Below are 15,984 nucleotides of genomic sequence, written 5' to 3' on the forward strand. Positions count from 1 at the left end.
GGGAATTTCCCTAGAATGACCCTTGGACTTTAGAAGAAAATGGTTGAACTTTGGGGCCACCCAGGTGCACCCAAGAAAGACACCTTTGGCTTGGGATTCAAGCTAACAAAAAAAAAATGAAACAAGCTCTTTTGAAGAAGATGGCTCGCAACAATACTCGAACCATGAAAATAGAAATGACCATGGATCCTTATCCCTTCACTATCAATGTCTAATATATCAAGGAAGGGGAGAACTTCCCATGCTATGAATTTCCAGAGCCTTTCATCTACAATGGGAAGCGTGAGCCAGGGTTCGAGGTGTTCATGGATTGTGATTTCATCGATGAAGGTGATGTGAATACTAGTCTTCTTTTCAGGATGGAAAAGAATAAACCTAAGCACATCGACAATTATAATTCTAAACTCATTCAAGATGTCATGTCAAGAAAAGATTTTAACCCCTCTGAGTTGATTGTCTCAGCTGATGGTGTTCTAAAGGGTTGGCGCAAAATGATGAAGATCACTACGCCGAGTGGAGAAAATCTTAAAGTGACCACTGATGAATTTGATTTGTCTGAGTTCGAGTCTGAGTTTGAGTCTCTTAATGAGCCTGTAGAATCTAAGGCAGACCCCTTTTCTGCTATTGAGTCTTTGTCTTTAGTTCCTCCGAGTGTTCAGCCTCTTGTCAAGTCTCCTCCTTCTATCCAAATAATTTCGGTGAGGTCGTAGCTGCCCTCGCCCCCTTTGATGTAATGTTTAATGAATTCAATAAGATGAGTACCTTTTCTTACGATGCGTGTCATTCCCTTGACCTTGATCAATATTGCTTTGTTAATAATAAAAATGGCAAAGAGATAATAAAAGCAATGGAAGAACACGATAATAAAACTGCAATTATTGAAGATACAAAAACAGTTAATATTTCTAATGATACGACTCTCAAAGAAGTTAAAATTGGATTAACACTAAGTTAAGACAAACGCAAAAAGTTAATTAAATTGCTTAGTGAATTTGTTGATGTATTTGCTTGGTCATACCAAAATATGCCAAGTATTTATAGGGATATAGCTCAGCATACGATACCACCCATTCCAGGTATGAAGCCTGTCAAACAGAAGCTACGCCATATGAAATCGGATGTGGCTCTCAAAATCAAGGAAGAAATCAGAAAGAACTGGCTGTAGGTTTCATCAAAGTATCCAAGTATCCAAAGTGGATAGCTAATGTGGTTCTAGTACCAAAGAAAGATGGGAGAGTCAGAATAGTTGTTGATTACATGGATCTAAACAAGGTAAGCCCAAAGGATGGGTTCCCTCTACCTCACATTGACATTTTGGTCGACAACAAAGAAAACCATGCATTCCTCTCATTTATGAACGGATATGCTAGATATAATCAAGTAGTGATGGCCGAGGAAGACATGGAGAAAACCACATTCATTACACAATGGGGTACATATTGCTATACGTTAATGCTATTCGGGATGAAAGCCGTGGGTGCCGCCTACCAAAGAGCAGCCACAACATTGTTACATGATAAAATGCATAAAGAGGTGAAGGTCTATGTTGATGATATGATTGTCAAGTCAAAAGATCGACCAGACCACATCATTGCACTTCGCAAATTCTTTGAACGACTCAGGAAATACAACATGAGATTGAATCCAACAAAGTGCGCATTCGGAGTTACATCAGGAAAACTTCTTGGCTTTGTGATCAGTTCTTGAGGGATTGAAATAGATCCCACAAAAGTCAAGGCACGCAATCATGGCCATGCCACCACCCAAGACTGAGAAAGAGATTCGAGGTTTTATCGGAAGGTTGCAGTATATAAGCAGGTTCATATCCAAACTCACTGCGATATGTGAACCTATATTTAAGAAACTAAAGAAAAATGTTCCAATTACATGGGATGATGATTGCCAAAAAGCTTATGACAAGATCAATGAATACTTGGAAAATCCACCCGCTAGCACCATCAATACCTGACTTTCCTCTTCGACTCTACCTTATGGTTACAAGAGTAACGATGGAAGCAATGCTAGCATAAGAGATCGAAATCAAAGATAATGCAATCTACTATTTGGGTAAGAATCTTCAAGGTTATGAGACTAGGTACACGCCACTTTAAAAGTTTTGTCTCGCTCTCGTGTGGGCCGCACAGAAATTGAGACATTACATGCTCAGTCATACAATGCATGTCGTATCAGAAATGGATCCTCTCAAGTACTTGTTTGAGAAAGCAACACTCAATGGCATATTATCAAGGTGGATAGTCAGCCTTGCTCAGTTTGACTTGAAATTTGTACCACAAAAGGCCATCATCAAAGGTTCTACAATTTCTGACTTCTTAGCAGATTTCCCACTAGAAGAGGCTGAGAAAGAAAAAGAAGAGTTATGATTTCCCTGACGAAGATCTACTCATGACCGGAGATGATAGCTGGACACTCTATTTCGATGGAGCTTTGAACCAAAAGGGTTATGGTGTAGGAGTCTTGCTCGTATCCTCAACGAAGAACACATTTCAATTTCCATGAAGCTCGAATTTGATGTCACCAACAACGCTGTAGAATATGAAGCGTGCATTTTGGGATTAGAAATAGATGTGGCCTTGGGAATTAAAAAGCTCAGAATCTATGGCGACTCGTCACTAATCATATACAAATCTCTAAGAGATTGAAAGTGAGAAGTGAAAGTCTCGCTACGTATTAAGCTCATCTGGAAACTCTCACGGAGCAACTAGATGAAGTGGAAAACAATCCCCTAAAATTTAGAATAATTCGTCCTCTGCTGCTTCCAAGAGGTTATCTTTACATTTTATAATTCAATTATTTTATATGGATTCATTGAGATTCAAGTTCAAATGTAATTTATTTACTCACTTTAAATAAAATTAAATTTAGGATTTTGTTACTATTTGATTTGGCTAGTTGTTGAAAATTGTCATCTATAAACCAATTTGCTGATTGATGAGTGATATTAGCTATGTTATCATTTCCTGCATCAGTAGCATCTCTGAATGGTTATATTCTTGGAAAATTGTTGATACAACAATTAGTAGAAGCACTATATGCAGGATAATGCAGTTTTTCTCTAATGAGAATGAATGAGGATTTTTTTTCCTTTCTTTTTTTTTTCGTGTGTCAAGCCCCTTTTCTAATATTTTGGCACTCTCTCTCCACCATTGCTGCTCCTAGCCAAAACCCTCTACGTTTATTTCATGTCATGATAACATTATTTCCCTTAAAAAAGTTAGTTCGAGTTATGGGAAATGTCATCTTTTTTTCTTATTGGCTGCAATCATGTTTCTTACTTAATTATACATATATGCATTAGTACTTGGGGAAGTGAACAAGAAAACATCTTTACCTTTTTTAGTTGGATTGATCCCATTGTCTGAAATGTGTGGTTAGATGTCTCTCCCGTTTAAAATTCAATCGGAGCTCCCTTTGAACGGCTGTGGATCCGATTGGCATGCCACATAGTTTTGTTGAAGGCTTCAACAAAGGAACAAACATGTACATACTTAATTTAGCAACTAAATCATCTTCCTTATGCATGGCAGGCTCATGGAGATAGCTTATTCTGTTATGTCTCAGGTAAAAGCCTGGAAGTTTGATTAATTTAGGAGTATATCTACTAGATTGCTAAGTTTGATTTAGTTCAGGATCAAGTTAAGAACTTCGTTGTCATTACTTAGGATCTTTCTGTTTTGAGCCAAAGCTATGGATTTTAAATCAATTATATACATCACTCGGCTGTAGGGTAAAACCTTTAATCTCCTTTAGGCTAATTAGAACTTGTTATGTTTTTATTTATCTTAGAAAATTTGGAAAATATAAATTCCTCAACTTTTGATTTTTTATTTATTTGTATAATTTGTATGGGAATTTGTAACAGAATGATTGAGTCTTGAATGGTCAAATCCTGCCAAGAAAATGTAGGCAAACTCAATTCTTTTGATCAGAGGTTTCGATTCAATTATCTTAGCTCACTAGCAATATTGAGAAAGCCCTTTAGGTAATTAATTTATTCTAGAATTGCTTATATTGTTTATTTCTAAGAAATCACATTTTGTGATGAGATACATGTCTGAAATCGTTTCTTTTTACTGTAAATGCAATGGAAATTAACAATTTGATTTTGTAGATTGTTTATTTGATCAAGTAAAACTTTTTTGAGCTATAACTTTGTATGGGTGTTTGTGTTAGTAGTTTAGGATTGAATTAGTCTCGAGGATGTTTACCTAGATAGTTTATGTTAGTTGTTGCTTAGAAGTTAGAATCTTTTTAAGCCAGTTGAGCTTATTAACTTCAAAAGTTAAGAAATATAGGAATTTAGATTTATTTAAATTGAATGAGCTAAGTCAAGTTTTGCTTTGATCTTTACAATAAAGGTCTGTTGTCTTCAAAGTGTCATAGTTGCGTATTATATTTGAGAGGAAAAACTAGGTTATGAAGAAAATAGTACAAGTACATTTCCCCTTACTAAACGTGGTTTGCAGAATAAGACTAGGACACGTACTAATGAAAAAACAAGCTAGAGCTTTTAATATGCGATAATATATGTATTGCTTGTATCATTGTTCTGCCTCACAATTCACAACAATCACACACTCTAATCAATAATTTGTATAGAATATTTCTAATCCTTCCAACACTATAAGATAAGTCATATCTGACGGACCCCATCATTTTAGTTGCAAAGAGAATCAAACCAAAAATAAACATTAACCAAAAGTCAGATTAAAAATTTTGACAGTTGAATACTTATATAATCCAGATATTTAAATGAATAAAATAAAATTGAGGGCTAAATGATACTAACTCCTAACAGAAAGTTCGTAACACAATTAAATTATTGTTAAAAGGCAGATGAATCAAAGTCAGTTGAAAAGACCTTTAATTCCCATAATATATAAGATCCCTAGACGAATATGCTCTTAAGCAGGTTGGTGCTAATTACTATTTTTGTCTCCTAAAATCATCCCCTTAGCCTTAATCTTCTTGTATGATACACTATTCTGAATATTGCCTTCTGCTTACTGTTTTGTTCAGGTAGAGAAGGTCCAATTTTTAGGGAAATAATTTCTCTTGGCATCTGATGCATCTTGGAAGGAAGTGGCTAAGCTAAGGTAAGGCTATCGGTAGTACCTTTTATGGGTGCCAACCTTTCATAATGTTGTCTAATATTGGGACGATAATGTGGATTTGTTGTTTTAGTTTTAACTATGTATAGTTCCTCTTTTGGGGATTTTATCCTTCCTGTACCTCCATTTGCATAAATATTTATTAAGTTATCGTCATGAGTATTCTACACTTGTATAAAACTTATTGACTTTTTTATTCTTCATTTTTTGTAGGTGAAAAGAAGGTTGCGGAGCACAAGACGTATTATCACATAAGTAGCATCATAGCTTTTATAAAGGATTTTTTTTAATACATAGTGAGCCAATATTAGACATTGAAATCTAGTATATAAGTTTCTATATATGGATACTGATTTCTGGTATGTTTATACATATGTTTATCAGACATGGATGTAAAATTTTATTGTTAATATTTATTTCAAGAATGACAAAGGTGACATATTTAAAAGAAAAATATCATTTAAACTATTTAGCTGCGTGTATACTTGTGACAAAAAAAATTATTAGCCACGGTAGTATTTGTGCCATTAAGAGTAATTAGCCACAGTGTAATTTGTGGCAAATAAGTTGATAGCCACGTTAGTATTCGTGACAAGAGAAATTCTTAGCCACATGAATACCCATGGCATAAATATTAACATTTGCCCCGACATCCGTTTTCCCGTGACAAATTTCTAGCCACGGCTTCTTGTGCCACAGGAGTAAATTTCAAAATTCCCGTGGCTAAATTGCATAGCCACGGGAATTTTAAACTTGTGTCACGATTTCACTCGTGGCACAAAGGTCAATTTGTTGTAGTGGAAGGAGGAACCTTTTGGGTAATCACTTCCCATAAAGGTCTAGCGCTCCAATAAGCATCAAATTTCTCTACTTCTTGAGAAACAGGGAATTCATAGGGACAACGAAGATCCCCAAAATGAATTGTTTGAAGTAGGGCGTATTGTCTTTTTACCCTGCAGGGATAATAAAAAGTCATCTTGGGTAAGCTTGGAAGACGACAGAAGGGTTGCTTGTTGACACCAACCATCTTCTCTATTTTCCACCAAGGGATGATCCACTTGATGGCAAAGTTGCAAGAGGCAAAGACCTTCATTCACTCATGGCGCCCCATCTTAGAGAAGCGATTCTTTCTTCTCACAAAGCAATTTGGAGTGTATTTTTCAACATTGTCGGGAGGACTAATTAATTCTAGTCTCTCCATTAGCCACATCTGTAAAAAAATTCAATGCAAATAAATTAATATTACTATACAAAAATATGTTTTTGATTTCTATAATTAAAAATATTATTTTTCTACCTGTAATAAAATTGGAGAGCCCCGAAAAGGTGCTTTTGGATTTCTCTTCAATTCATCAAGACTTAGCATAGTCTCTCCAACAATTAATGGCATTGGATTTCTCCCAGATTCAATTTGCTCCAAAACAGTTGATATAATTGCTTGACCCTTATTAGTTCTACCACTAGTGAGAAGATATTGGTTAAGCATGAAAAAGAGAAAATCCATTCTTCTATAAACATGAAAAGACTCAGAATAAGGTATATCAAAATAATGGCGTGCAAATTCTTTCAAATTAACTATGCTACCATCTACTATATTTGTTAGATCTTTGTCTTTTAAATTAAAGAAGCGCTCAAAATCCTTATAATAATATTCATTTATTCCAGGGATTACTGCAAGATCTAATGTAGGGAAACCTAAGATAGCACCGAATTCTTCCGGCAAAGGGCTAATTTCATCACACCCTAGTCTAAAAGAATGAGTATCCACATCCCAATATTCTAAGGCGGTATGAATAAAGTATATATCAAGATCTACCCCCTTGACACCATAAATACCTCCCATATGAAAAAGTCTAATTCTTTTCTCTCCTTGGCAGTTAGAGACCGACACCATTCATGAGTGACATTGGTAAAACTCTTAGTGATTAAAGACATGATTATCTATTTTTTTCAAAATCTAAGACTATATTTAATCTGCTGAAATTATGAAGAAAATCGGCAGATCAAGGGGCTATTTATACACAACATCGGCACAGTTTTAATTCGGAAAGGATTCAGAGTCAGCGCTCATCAGCGCCAGACGCTAGAGTCTGGCGCCTAATGCCAGATCTTGGCGCCAAGCGCTAAGCAGTAGTGTCTGGCGCCAACGCAAAACGCGTGGCGCCAGGTGACGCTGACGTGTCTTATAAAGCAAGCTTTTCAGAAACCACGTTTTTTGGCTGATTCGAAGCTGAACAATGGCTTTACGATTAAACATATATTAATCATACCTTTTTTTTAATCATGGAATTTTTTATCCTCTTTTTTACATACCTTTTTTTTAATTAAACATATATTAATCATATTATATTAATTATATTTTCTTTTTTTTAATTTTATTTAAACTTTTTTAAGTCCAATATCTTTATTTTTATTTTTCATTTTCTTTTTTTGGGGAGAAAGTCGGATACCCTCCATCAATAATAAATATGACGGAATCTTTGCGCAAAATTATTAATTATCACAATTCTTTGCACACACAAACATGCACATAAAAATGAAAAATAAATGTTAAATAAATAAACTCATAATGATATGTATATACAAATATGTCTAATAAATGAGTCTAATAAAGGCAATGTTCTATACAAGTCAAAATAAAAAAAGCATAGGCATAAACTACGGCACCAGAGGACGCAGATGATGACAGACGCCCATCATATCATAAAACTGCACAGTACGAGGAGTAACCTCTCCTCCATCTCTAGCTCCAGCTCCAGTCTCCTCGGGAGGTGGAAAACTCAGCACAGGGCCTGTCCACCCAAGATCACCCTGAGGTAGAGGCTGCAAAGGCTGCTGCGATGACGAGCCGACCTCGTACATCCCACCACCTCTAAGAGCCGAGGTAGCCTCTCCCTGGCCTACCGGCCCTACACGTGCACCCTCAGATGAAGAGCTCGAGCCCTCCACCGCCTCGGTCCGAGCAGCCTCAGAACGACCACCCCGACAGCCAAAACCAGTACGGCGACGTCTCGAGCTAGACCTCGCTGGGTCTCTCTGGACCTCAAGTCTCGTCCGGTTACGAGAAGGAATGAGCTGACCCTGCAAGAAAAAATTAAGTTAGAAACAATCAAAATAGAAGCAATAATGCAAAAATAAGAAGGAAGGTTACCTCCTGAACGGCGTCATCGCGACGACACGTAGCCACATTCCTCATCCGAACGAGCTGGCTTCGGAACGCATCTATACACCGTGCCATCGCCGTGACCACCTCGCGCGAGAACTGTCAAAGAAATAAAGTCAGTAACAATTCATAACATACATGAACAAAATTGCAAATAAATAAAGCTTACCTGAGTCTGGTGGCGAGGAACCGACCGCTCCACGAAGCGCTCATCCTCAGGAGCTGGAGGAATCATCTCCTCGATCGGCCCGTATGTCCCCTGATAATGGATTGACATACGAGGTGGCATGAACTCAGTAGGTCCAGCCTAACGAAAGCAAATAAAAGTCAGTAAAATATCACTTGGGGGCTACTTAACAAAAGGTGAAAGATGAAAATCATACCGCCACCTCCTCAGCCAGAACAGGGGCTGGAGCTAACCGCGGCAGCAGCTCCTCCTCATAGCACCGCCTAGGGATCGCATAAGATCGCCAAGCGGTACTAGCCCTCTCTGACATGCTCACTAGCCTCGCGCCATTGAACATATGACGTGGCGGAGGAGCAGGAACGACGAAAATGTCTGAGGAATGCTGAATAGCAACCTTGTCTCCAAGATATGCAATCGCTCCATATGTCCCTAAGAAGTAGCGATGTTTAGCGGTGTACTGCGCAGCTAACCCAGGGACAACCAAGCCGATCCACGGCCGGTACTGCACGTCAGGATCCTTGGAATAACGCCTATGAGATAAGAATCTACTAAAGGTAATACGAAAGTGTTCAACTATACAAAGAACCATACCGAGATGATCTGATCTCGTACATAAGCAATAGACATCCCACTGCGGCGGCCTCCCCAACAGGCACTCACCAGAAACTTGCGTGGCGACGGTCTCGCCGGCGCAACTGAAGGAAAGTACTCATAGAACCAAATCTACAAAAGGCAAAAAGTATCAACAAGTGCTAACCAAAGATTAGAGCTAAACTTTATGGGAGATAAAGTATACCTCTACTACTCTCCAGAAGCCGGACAGAGCGACGTTCCCTGTGAAGGACCGGTTTCGACACGAGTCTCGCAACGCTCGGACAAAGTCAGCATAGGCCAAGCTAGCCAGTCATAGGTCCCGATCAAGTGAAGATCACGTACTGCATGTAGGTAGTAAAGCAACACTCTACTACCCTTGTCAGGGGAAAACGTCCCTGACAGCAAGATAAGCACAAAGATACGCACCCGCTGCTCTCGAGTGGTCGCATCATCCTCGAAAGCTGCCACTAGAGTCGATCGGCGAATGCCTTTAGGACTAAACTGAGTTGACTCTACCTCAGCACGACCCCGAACAGCAATCGGGCCTAACAGCTCCTCAACCTCAGGTGAGAAGACACTGATCTCGCTGTCGAACGGCAGCGCAGTAGAACTAAACTTCAGTACCGTAATGAGACCGAAGTCGATCGGGGTGACCATCATCTCACCCCAAGGGAAGTGGAAAGTGTTGGTGGTGTCCCAAAAGAACCCACCAGGGCACGAGCCACGTGGTGACCCCATTAGAGGCAATCATGGCCTCCGAGGTCTCGAACAGTGCAATCAACCTGCAAGACTCCCAGAGAAGTCTCACCTCTCCATCGACGCCGATGTGCATCTTGTACAGGTCGCCTAGGGTATCGCAGCCTAAGTCATGGTAGCGCGTCCTACCAACCGTGATCCCATGTCGCACCCTCTCAGAGAAGTGGTGGACGGGGGAGAAGTACAGAGTTCGCTCATCCCACTCAGGGAGGGGACCAAGAGAAGAAGACGGGTCGGCGTCCTCCTCTACGGGCTCATGCTCCCGTCGTGTGTCTCGGGACCGTGAACTCGAACCTCGTTGTCTAGCCATGCTACATTGTGCAAAATCATCATAAATTAAGGTTCTATAGTATCTAAGTTTCGCCTAGCTGTATGATACTATGTTCGCAAAAAAAAAAAAAAAAAAAAAAAAAAAAAAAAAAAAAAAAAAAACAGAGTACGTAGTACTAAAACAGAGCACAATTTTAATTTGAACATACACGTCATTTTTCAAGCATCCAAACAATTTCTTGCAATACTATGGTAATTCTTGTGACAAATTGGACAAGAATTGCTAGAAAAAATATCAAGAACAAGCCACATTGTATTCCCGACCCTAAGAGGTCCAACAATGGTGATTTGTTCGTTTCTTCATCAAATTAAGTCAAACAAGTCTCAAATTACTCCCAAGGAAATATATAAACATAATGAAGCGATTTCATGGCATAAATTTTGACAAACAAAGTGAATTAAGCATTATAAGTTTTGAATTTTCAAGAAATTCGTGAACAAACATGTGCAAAATTCATCAACCTTGAGGGAGTTTGGAGAAAATTTACATAGATCGGGAAAGTAGATGAAAGAAGCTTCGATTTGCAACAAATTTGAGTGAATTCAGTTGAGAAACGAGCAAGAACGAGTGAATTGAAGCTCAGTGGCGATTCTCGAACGAAAGCAAGCAGCAGCAGCAAAAATGACGAAGAAAGGGATATATACGGAAATCCCGACTCTACCGCCAAGCGACAGACTTTGGCGCCAGACGATAGGCTTTAGTGCCTGGCGCTAGATCCAAATATGTGGCGCCAGTGATATTTTAGTGGCGACAGAATGCTCAGCCACTCAGAACGGTTATTTTAACCTCTTACGGCAATTTTAGGTACCTTGGTACGCCAGTTAGCCCCTCTAAGCAATTTGACATGATTTAGTAATCGACTTGATTACAATTGCATAAAGTGATCGACCTGATGAATGATCGTCTCACTTAGCTTAAAGAGCCTAAGCATTGGCTCATTGAAAAGCACCGACATAATGGTTCATATAGCAAAGGCACTGACATAATGGTTCATACAGCAGAGGCACCGACATAATGGTTCACAATTCAGAAAGCACCGACATACAGGTTCAAAAGAAATAAAAGCACCGACATACAGGCATAGCAAAGCAAAAGATCGACAAGCGTGGGTCTTTGGTAATTTTCCTCGGAATATTATCGCAACAAAAGAGGATAGCTTCAGGCAAGGATATCTTCGATAGCGTTCTCTAGCTTGCGGAGAGTTGTCACAAACAACTGGAGGTGATTTCAAGCGAAGTTATCTTCGATCGTGTTCCCTGGCTTGCGGAAGATGGTCACAAAGCGCTAGAAGGTCGTTTCAGGCGAAGCAATCTTCGATGGGGTTCTCTAGCTTGCAGAAGTCTATCACGGCGAAATTGGAGGCAGTTACAGGCGTAGCATTCTTCAGGCGATATTCTCTAACTTGCAGAAGATCGTCAAAAGAAAAAATGGGATGGCGTTCCCTGGCTTGCGGAAGGTTATCAAAAATACAAATACAACAACAAATTGGTTACTTTCAGAGACATGTGCTCGACGGTGCAAGATACGCATTTCTTAACTCTCTTATCTATTTTAACTAACGCTAGTTTGCTGGTATCGGCATTACAAGAGTGATTTAGGATCGCAGAACGTTCTAAATCATTCTCCGTCCCTACGTTACTTTGACTTTTGTTTTCGAAACTTGAGTTTCTCCAAACTCAGTCAAAGTGGGGGCTTCTGTAGACACCCATTTGTGTCTCCTCAAAACCAAACCCAATGATGAGTACCTTTCGCGTCGAATCATAATCGAATGAAGTGAAAGTGTGGAAAGTCTAGTGTTGCGGATAGTTTTTAATCCTTTTCTTTCTCTCTGTTTTTTAAAACCTATTTCAACATCCAATCTAGTTTGGTTTGGCCTGTGGCAAGGGTCCAATAATGGTGTAGTTGGGGCTTGAAAAGATCTTTCCAATGATATATTATAAGCCCAATTCCGATGAATAATGAGGAAGTTATGGCCAAATTACTAAACAGTGCCCGGTTTGATCTTTATATGCGGCCCAATGATCTAGAGGATGGCCTAATATGGATTTATCATTCCTAATGCAATTAGAAGTGATTTTAGTCTTCTAGATTCTTCTAGAAGGTTCTTTTCATCCCTAATTCAATTAGCATTGATAAATTGACTTTAGTTGACTTTTTAGAGTTTTAATCAGAATAAAAGAGTGTTTTTGAGGAAAATACGATTTTGCCCTTCTGTACGGCTAAATTTTATCAAAACTAAGAAAACGCGTGAAATTAATTACTAGCGCATGACGACAGGGATTAGCGCCTGGCACTAATGCTTGGCGCCTGGTGCTAGCCTTAGTGCCTGGCGCTAATGTTCAGTATCTGGCGCTAACCTGTTTTATTCTCGTCAAAATTCTGATTTATTTTTCTATTCGTCCGGCTAATTTTCTCTATAAATAGCCTCCTAAAATCTCCGTTTTCCATCATCAATTCTCGTCAAATATAATTAGTTTTCTTTCTCTCTAGTTTTCAAGATTTCTTCTCTCTCTTTAGCTTTTTGCATACAAAATTCCGTATTCACAAGATCTAGACACACCTAGCCATGTTCGAAGTTTCCTTCGCCCTAGACGTGAAAGGTTTTAATTTTTGAGGGTTTGGTCCCAAATCTCTCTTTCAATTTTATTTAATTTAATTTTTTGATTTTATTATTTTCCTTGAAGTTACTAACGCGTGTATTTTGTTATTAGAAAGAGATACGAGACATCCAAGTAAGTGCTTTAATTGGTTTATTGATTTTATGATATAGAAATCATGTTTAGTTATTATTATGATTTCTAGTGTCATGTTAGGACGTTTTGATCTTCCTAATATCATGTTTAGGGTAATAACTATAATTTCTAATATCAAATATGACAATTGTGATTCCTGCGATGCTTCTTATTTTCTTTCCTAATATTCATGTTAGTATCATGTTAGGGTTAAAGCTTTGATCTTTATTGTTTAGTGACATGCTAGGGTTTGTTATTAATCTTGTCAGTATCATGCCTAGGATCTTGCTATTATTATTATGCTTTAACATGATTATGTTAATTATGATTAATTTTATTATTTTAATTTTGATTATAATTGTTATAATTTATGATGATGATATTTATTATTATTTGTTGTGATTATTATGTTGCTTGATATTATATTGTTATTGCTTGATCACGCCTTTTATGCATGTTTAAAGGGAAATTTGTACTTGTAATCATGCTTAATAAGATAATTAATAATCTTGTTTAGGGTTAATTTGATTATAATTCAAGTGATCTCCAATAATAGTTTTGTTTTTGCATTAATATTCAACCAACATAGATAAACAGGTTTAGGGTAAACTTATTGATTGCATGTTAGTCAGAAAGCGCACATGAATACGATCAGAATAAAGTAGAGGCCTATTATTAGGGCAGGTTCAACCTCTTTTAGGTTGGATTTGTACCTTCATCCCCGAACTACCGGTCATGGTTCCATACCTATTGGAGTTGACAATCTCCTAGATCGTTAAGGGGTGTAACCTTCACCTCAAGAACAGTTTACAAGTTCCTAAAACTTGTTGGCGACTCTTTTGCTTTATCTTCTTTCCCTTTGGACGCCACCGTACTTAAGTGTATGATCACAGTGGGGTCCAAGCTAGGGATAATGCTTGAAATATTCCCTTCAGCATGCTTCAGCGTTATGTTAAGATTTCATGACAAAGGGTTCCTAAGGGGAGGTATATTTGGTCATGTAGTTGTGCAGTGTGTGAAAGTGATACTAAAGTTAGGCCGCAAGGGCTAAGTGTGTGGGAAAATATTATTTCAAGAAGAGTCAAATGATGGTGACTCTTTAGGCTAGGTAAGCTAATGATGTAAGGATCAAGCCCCCAAGTCTAGCTCTAAGTATATAGGGATGAACATTGGAGATCCCTTGATATGATCATGGTGTGTGAATGTGAATATGAATGCATGTTTATTACGTCGTACCTCTTTGTGAGGTTGCCTATGTATCTGTTAGGAATCAGGCCGAACGTAGCTTTAGCCGAACCTCGCACAAGTGTGCGTATACCTCAAAAAGGTCTTTTTAAGGGTTGTAACGTGGTTAGGCTAAAGGTTGAAGAAGAAGGGGATAAAAGGCTCAAGACCCTAGATAAGCCCCCAAGGTGTGCAACTTTGCTTTTAAATATTTGTATTTTCATGCTTGAGGGTTTTAACTATTATTGGCGATCACTTGAATTATAATCAAATTAACCCTAAACAAGATTATTAATTATCTTATTAAGCATGATTACAAGTACAAATTTCCCTTTAAACATGCATAAAAGGCGTGATCAAGCAATAACAATATAATATCAAGCAACATAATAATCACAACCAATAATAATAAATATCATCATCATAAATTATAACAATTATAATCAAAATTAAAATAATAAAATTAATCATAATTAACATAATCATGTTAAAGCATAATAATAATAGCAAGATCCTAGGAATGATACTTACAAGATTAATAACAAACCCTAGCATGTTACTAAGCAATAAAGATCAAATATTTAACCCTAATTAACATGATACTAACATGAATATTAGGAAAGACAATAGGAAGCATCATAAAAATCATAATTGTCATATTTGATATTAGAAATTATAACTATTACCCTAAACATGATACTAGGAATCATTGTTGTCATTCAAAACACCAAGCATCCTAACATGATACCAGGAATTAAAATAACAACCTAGACATGATTTCTATATCATAATATCAATAAAGCAGTTAAATCACTTACTTGGATGCCTCGTACCTCTTTCTAATAACAAAATACACGCGTTAGTAACTTCAAGAAAAATATAAAATAAATAATTAAATTAAATAATTGAAAGAGAGATTTGGGACCAAACCCTCAGAAATTAAAACCTTTCACGTCTAGGGCGAAGGCAACTTCGAACTTGGCTAGGTGTTTCTAGATCTTGTATGAGGAATTTTGTTTGTAAAAGGGTTAGTATAGAAAGAGAGAGGGAATCAAGAATTTTTTGATGAGAGCTGGTGTTTGAAAAAAGGGAGATATGACCTCTATGTATAGAGAAAAAAAAGAGAGTCGAAGAATAAGAAAAAGAATCCGAATTCGAATCGAAATAAAACTCGATGGATAGCAGTTTTTGCGAATTTTGTTTTTATCATATCTTTTGTAACTTCAAATAAGGAATATAATATGTAGTTGGAAAGATCTTGAAGTCTTCTTTTCAATCCAATTAAAATCAGATTAAAATCCTTTTTAAATAAAAAGATATGGCCGAAATAGTAGGATAGTGTCAGTTTTGGATAGAGTTTTGTCTCATTCATATCTTTTTCGTTATAGTTCGGAATTAATATTATAATATATCATTGGAAAGATAATTTCAAGATCTATCTAACCATATAAATTTGGATAAATATTATGAGGCACGAAAATAAAATCTGAATATATTCCACTTCATACAAAACAAGGATTCTAAAATGGAGTAGTTTTATTCATTTTCAAATTCTTTGAAACATAATTATCAATCCTAACTCCATTAGGATTTAAGAGAACCTTCTAGAATATTCTAGAAGACTATAATAAATCCTAATAGCTTTAGGAATGATAATAAATAATAGGCCCTCCTCTAGATCATTGAGCCGTATATAAAAACCAAATCGGGCCCAAGTTAGTATTTTGGTCATAACTTCCTCATTATTCATCGGAATTGGGCTTATAATATATCGTTGGAAAGGGTCTTTTCAAATCTTATCCAACTACACTATTATTGGACCCTTATCGTGGACCAACCTAAACTATAATGCACGTTTTTCATAAATA

This window comes from Chenopodium quinoa, unplaced genomic scaffold, assembly GCF_001683475.1.
Source record: "Chenopodium quinoa cultivar QQ74 unplaced genomic scaffold, ASM168347v1, whole genome shotgun sequence".
Lineage (NCBI taxonomy): Eukaryota > Viridiplantae > Streptophyta > Magnoliopsida > Caryophyllales > Amaranthaceae > Chenopodium > Chenopodium quinoa.